Raw genomic sequence first — 6,626 nt, 5'->3', positions numbered from 1 at the left:
TTTAACCTTATCAAAAGACAGTTTACAACCCAAACATTTTAGTTTTATCAAACGCTAATATGACAGCAGAATATCCATCCGTGTTTCTCAACTAGTAGCAAGGTCAATTGCGACAAACGCGTTCACACTGTCCAGCACTTAGGAATATTTAATTGCACATCAGCTGTTTAACAATGCCGTAAGACAGGTGACGCATGCGCGCTCACAGCTGATGGCTTGTAGCGCCTCAGTCAGTGTCTTGCCTTCGGTGACGGTGGGTGCGTGAACGCGGCTAGCTCTGTGTACCGCACCGCGCTGCTCTACCTAGCTGGACGTTATTATTTCGGATATTCGTGACCTTAAGGATCCAAAGGTGAGTCATTAATTTAAGGTAATTTATAAAGTATCACATGATCTTTACACAACAATTTAAACGTTGTATGTGTAGAAAAATCCAATTTTGTTTATAATTTCTTGAGTTTCCTCTTTTTCTGGTCGTGATTAATTTGAAATGTAAATTATTCGTTTAACATAACATTTCGAATTGTGTAGCGTTCTACGATTATTTTTACAATGTTTACCTGTCTAGTTGTATTAATGTAGCTTTATGTAATATGTGAAATGAATATTTGCACTGCCTCGGTTAAATATGGTCAAATCATTAAAATTTGTTATATTATTTAAAAAAATATATTAACATAACCAGGCTATGTGTTTTGAGAAAACATACATGTATAATCATATTCCTATTAACTCTTAATGAGTTAGTAGCAAACTAGTTCCATTATTAAATGTAACTATTTTTTTCATTCTACTGCCAATTAGTTAATAATACATTGTAATTTCATAAATGATCTCATAAAGGCTAAAGTGTTAATAAATTCGTTCGTCTAATATCCATCTACAGATATCTAGTTTTGGGTATATACGAATTTCATAAAAAATATTTTTTGAAGAATGATTATTTGTTTAATGAGCTTTTTGTCAGATTATTCATATTACAGACTATTCATATTCAACATGCGAGCTAGTTTCATACGAAATGTAAACAAGCCAAACCATTGCTTTCAGTTATTTTATACATTGAAATACATCTGAGATTAAAGTTATGACTGTCTATTTACGACCAATGTAACAAATGTTGTTATTAATGAAAATTTCAGTCGGAAGTGCAACAATTTGAAAATGTTTCAATTAAAATAATTTACATTTTTCAAATCGAGAACTATAGAGTAGCACATGTGCTTGTACAATCTGCCTAGCAAATGGTCATAATAAAAGCAAGTAGCAACGATTATCTCATGTATTAATTCTAAGTGCTAATATACCCGGGGAATCTCACTTTATATTAAACTACTGATTGTATAAACACAAAAGCCAGTGTCATATCATAAACATGGGTGTTTCAATCTAGACTGACATTTGTATTTTATTACTTGCCAAAGGCTATTTGCTGTTCATACAACATGTGTATAACGTATTGTTTGTGGTACTTATTGCTAAAACAGGACACCATTGTTTAGTAAAAACAAGGTTAGATATTAATTATAAAATATTTATCTAGGTAGGTAATCTTTTTGTATTAGCTTTCAATATAATGGCTTAAGTGTTGTAATAGAATTATGTTTGTTGATTTCCTTGTGTTTACAAAAATAAATGTATGCATTACCTATAGTGCTTTAAAAAAGAATTATAATATTTAGCGATAAACACGATTTAACATGCACCTTAAGAAAAGTAATTGCATTAATCTATTAATTATTTTAAAACCAATTTATTAGGCTATTATCGTTTTAGGATCAAAGTCAATGTTGCGATTGTTAAAAATACAAACGAAAACGAAATATCATAACAGCACACTAGCTACTAGCCCTATCATTCATCTGCTAAATTAAAGCAGTAGCAAGAGTTACCACGTAACTCACAATAGTTTTAGAGCAGGCACATAGTTGTAGCTGTGTGTTAGTGCAGGATTATACAACACGATGTTGAGCTATTTTATCTGTCAGTGTTCACTAACCACTACACTAAACAACAGTTGTGGTGTTTAGAGCGTAGCACATAGTTGTAGCTGTGTGTTAGTGCAGGATTATACAACACGATGTTGAGCTATTTTATCTGTCAGTGTTCACTAACCACTACACTAAACAACAGTTGTGGTGTTTAGAGCGTAGCACATAGTTGTAGCTGTGTGTTAGTGCAGGATTATACAACACGATGTTGAGCTATTTTATCTGTCAGTGTTCACTAACCACTACACTAAACAACAGTTGTGGTGTTTAGAGCGTAGCACATAGTTGTAGCTGTGTGTTAGTGCAGGATTATACAACACGATGTTGAGCTATTTTATCTGTCAGTGTTCACCAACCACTACACTAAACAACAGTTGTGGTGTTTAGAGCGTAGCACATAGTTGTAGCTGTGTGTTAGTGCAGGATTATACAACACGATGTTGAGTTATTTTATCTGTCAGTGTTCACTAACCACTACACTAAACAACAGTTGTGGTGTTCGGAGTGTAGCACATAGTTGTAGCTGTGTGTTAGTGCAGGATTATACAACACGATGTTGAGCTATTTTATCTGTCAGTGTTCACTAACCACTACACTAAACAACAGTTGTGGTGTTCGGAGTGTAGCACATAGTTGTAGCTGTGTGTTAGTGCAGGATTTTACAACACGATGTTGAGCTATTTTATCTGTCAGTGTTCACTAACCACTACACTAAACAACAGTTGTGGTGTTCGGAGTGTAGCACATAGTTGTAGCTGTGTGTTAGTGCAGGATTATACAACACGATGTTGAGCTATTTTATCTATCAGTGTTCACTAACTACTACACTAAACAACAGTTGTGGTGTTTAGAGTGTAGTACATAGAATTACCTGTTTGGTAGTGCAGGATTATACAACACGATGTTGAGCTTTTTTATCTGCCAGTGTTCCCTAACCACTACACTCAACAACAGCTGTTGTGTTTAGAGTGTAGCACATAGAATTACCTGTTTGGTAGTGCAGGATTATACAGCACGATGTTGAGCTATTTTATCTGTCAGTATTCACTAACCACTACACTAGGTTTTTATCTATTTATTTAGTCTATTTATTTTATTTAGAGGTATTTATTTGGTCTATGATTTCTAGCTTAACATTTTCGTTGAGCTTGTTATGTTTACATTAGCTCTCACAGTATACAACATTACTTTTAATTCTCACATTTTTTTTTAATTCTCATTTGTTCTATGTTATCAATATTTTTGTTTTTAATTTCATTATTACATTCTGGAGTAGGTATTATCTAAGGTCATACTAGGGTCAATACATGCAATTAGTTTTTTTGTTGTTGTTGTTAAAGTGTTAACAGTTATGATAGCAATGTTTCACTTTTTGGTTTCATATTTCAACATGTAATATGAAACCTTAGATCTACTACTGAAACACAAGGGATTTCCTCGTAGTTTTCGTGCTTTAAATAACTTTACTGGCGGGTTACCCAGTGGCTGTTGTTGTGAACATGCAAATTACCACTTACAAAGCTAAAAATATCAAACTAACAACATCACAAAACATCTTGCATTAGCATTGCCAATGTGAATTGACTTGCAAAGCTATAAACTAAATGGTAAAGTTACTTCATTTTATCAAGTTTAAATAAAATTTCTAAATTTGGAAATTATAAATTGGAATTTTTACAATCAACTTTTTTCAACAAAATAAAGAGAAGTTGCATTTAACAATGTGTTGAAACAGTTTATAGTATCGACTACTCAATTCAAGGTATCATCCCAAACATATTGGATACAAAGTCAAACATTAAAGAGTATTCTGGATTAAAAATTACCTGCTTTGTTGTGCCGGAAAATAGAAAACGAACGTAAACACTAACAAAAAGCTATTAAAGGATATTTTAAAAGAGCTTGCAGCTATGATATTTACCAAAAATATTTTATATTGTAGTAAAATGTACCGTTACTAATTAACATTGTTTTTGACTTTTGAATTGAAAATAACAACAACTAATTATGATTGAAATTAGTTTCTAGTCTAGTTTGCAAATAAGGAATAATGTATTATCAGAGTGCAATGATACTATTTTATTTATATTCTTTATTAAAATTAATAAGTATTGACATTAAAGGTATAAATATATAGGTCATATGTTAGTGGTATATAATGGTTGATGTAGACGAATTAAGAAAGTATAAGGTAATTATATCATAGATGGGGGTGTAAGATCACAAGAGAGTTAAGATTGTAAATTTTTAGATTACTTACAAATTCCAAACCTTGCATTTTTTTTTTAATAATTTTTAGGTACCAACACATTTTTTGGATTTTCGTACCGCATATCTTTCGCAGTGGAAAAGGGACCAAAAGACAAAGCCAAACCAATAAGCATCATATCAAATTATGATTCAATTGATTATTTACCAGTGTATTTACCCTTTTTTCATCTTTCAAACAAGATTAACCACCAGCGAAGGTTTTCAAAAAAAAACGATCCATTAAAATTTATGTTCACACTACTTTATAAAGCTCTACCAACTCGTTTAGAAAACAAACACCGAATATAATTAACGCCGGTTTTCACTCGGGTTTGCATTTCAAAGACCAACAAAAACACAAGGTTCGTTCCAGCGTTGATCCTAGAGTGTTGAAGCGTACGTCAACGCGCTCAACGGGTTTACTCTTTATGTACACCTCGCTTGCCATGTGTTACTCGTTGGTCTGAAATGAACTCAGGTTTCCACAAATTGTCATTTTGTTCGCGAACTTCCTCTAAATGATAAGGCGCGTTACACAGTTTAACGTGATTTCAAAATAGTGTATTTGACCGTTCGACCCGACATCGTGGCATTCGTGGCCGATTGGTTACGTTTATGCTTGAGCGCATTGTTAAGTGTGAAGGTTGCTTTCACTTAGTTGTCATTGGACTGGGCAGTATACATTTTTTTTTTTATTATTAATTTTATTGCTGTAAGCTGTTACGAATGCACTTGGTTTTCTTAAGTTCCCAAGATAAAAGTGTAGGTATAAATTCCAAAAACAAACTGTAAAAATAGCACTGTTTACAAGGGAAACGTTTTACACTCCTAATTAATAAGCTAAAAGCATATTAATATCCAAAACTTCTTAAAGGAATCTACTTTAAATTGAAAAAAATGTGTGCAAATATAGTGAGTAATAAAAATAATTATCAATCCGGCAAGTTATAAATGAACAATTTAAGCTCTGATAGCTCTAAATGGCTTTCATTATTGTATTTTTTTCATCAAACAGTTGTTACTGAAATATACGTTAAAAGCAATACCCAATACCTACACGTTATAATAATGTATTTACAGTGTAAATCTGTAGAGTCTATTACCAATTTATTTTGGATTAAAACTGGCAGATTCCAGTTATTACCATTAATGTGGTTGAGGTAACAAAGACTTAGCTGTATTATTAATTAAACTTCAACATTAACAAATTAAACCAAACTGAGTTAATTAGGTTCATTGTAAGCGGATCCGAAACGCAATACGTAGAGTTGAGTGTAATTAGTGAGAGTTATCGACTGAACTTGGTTAATAGTTGGCTGCATGACGCAAAACAGCTTCAATTCAATTAGAAAAATATATTATAAGCGTCTAAACGGCCAACAACATTAGTGCGTCATCCTTATTGGCTAAAATAAATATAAAACCAATACTTAGAATATATTATTTTAGTTGTTTTTTTCTGTTTGGAATACAGGATTGTATGGATTTATTTTTACAATAACTCAATTATTTAGGGTTAAATAAATCTCCATCGTAAATAAACGCACAACTCCCCTGTTCACCTACGGGACGGATTAGGATATAATGTAAATCATGCTATGAAATTGTGGGCTAGAAAGATTTAAAACTTTTCATTTAAAAATAGCTAATCTAACTAATTTAAAATTACAAGTGCACCTTCTTCCATGGAGAGTTCTGGGTTCTTTTCATATTAATAATATCTAATCAATCGAGTAGCTGTACAATATGGGCTCGCAACTCAGAATAAACTAATCATTTTTCAAGCATATCAAATGTGTCCAAAATCCTAAATGTTTGCTTAATTTTATCGAAATAGCGTGATCGAAAAACCAATGGTTTTCCGTATTCGCAAAATAGTAATACATTTTCTTTGGAACACAAAAAGATTTTATATCATCTGTTTGTTGAACCTCTATTTTAACATTAGGTTCTTGAAATAAAAAACATTAATTTGTGTATACTTCATGGCAGCAAAGACATAACACCGATGAACTATTGTAATTCATACTATTCGCGAACAAGTTTTGGTCATGACGCAACAACATCAAATCGACAAACAATTCACTATACAGGTTTGCTATACAGCTGGTATGGTAAATTAACACTTGGATTATTAATAAGTTAAATGAGCTATAATGGGTCCATCCCAGCATCTTGTGGTAGTCTCTGAAGCGCAGTGAGGAGGATACCACAGACCCATTGTAAAGCACAATTCTCGTCTATTGTGGCTCTATTAGCGACGGATTGCATTACTCTCGTGGTACCAAGAGCACCCAGATCATCCCGTTAAGTCATCCTAGTAACATCTTGTAACTTGTTACTGTATTGTACTTGTTATTATATCGTTACCACTAGTTTGGGCAG

The 6,626-nt window shown here is 32.6% G+C and overlaps 1 protein-coding gene across 1 annotated transcript in view; it reads left to right on the top strand.

Annotated features, from left to right (window-relative positions):
• Nucleotides 1–238: 238 nt before the first annotated feature.
• Nucleotides 239–6,626, top strand: part of LOC128989639 (Ig-like and fibronectin type-III domain-containing protein 1) — a 148,336-nt gene continuing 141,948 nt past the window's right edge. Inside the window, exon 1 of the mRNA XM_054411592.1 lies at nt 239–352. The gene's annotated coding sequence lies outside the window, so the exon portion shown is untranslated. The remainder of the gene's footprint in view (nt 353–6,626) is intronic.

Source organism: Macrosteles quadrilineatus, unplaced genomic scaffold (assembly GCF_028750875.1).
Source record: "Macrosteles quadrilineatus isolate MER2022 unplaced genomic scaffold, UCM_ALF_1.0 Scaffold_3__2_contigs__length_128488019, whole genome shotgun sequence".
Taxonomy (NCBI): Eukaryota; Metazoa; Arthropoda; class Insecta; order Hemiptera; family Cicadellidae; genus Macrosteles; species Macrosteles quadrilineatus.
Note: the sequence above shows the minus strand (reverse complement) of the source record. Positions and strands in the feature narration are given on the sequence as shown.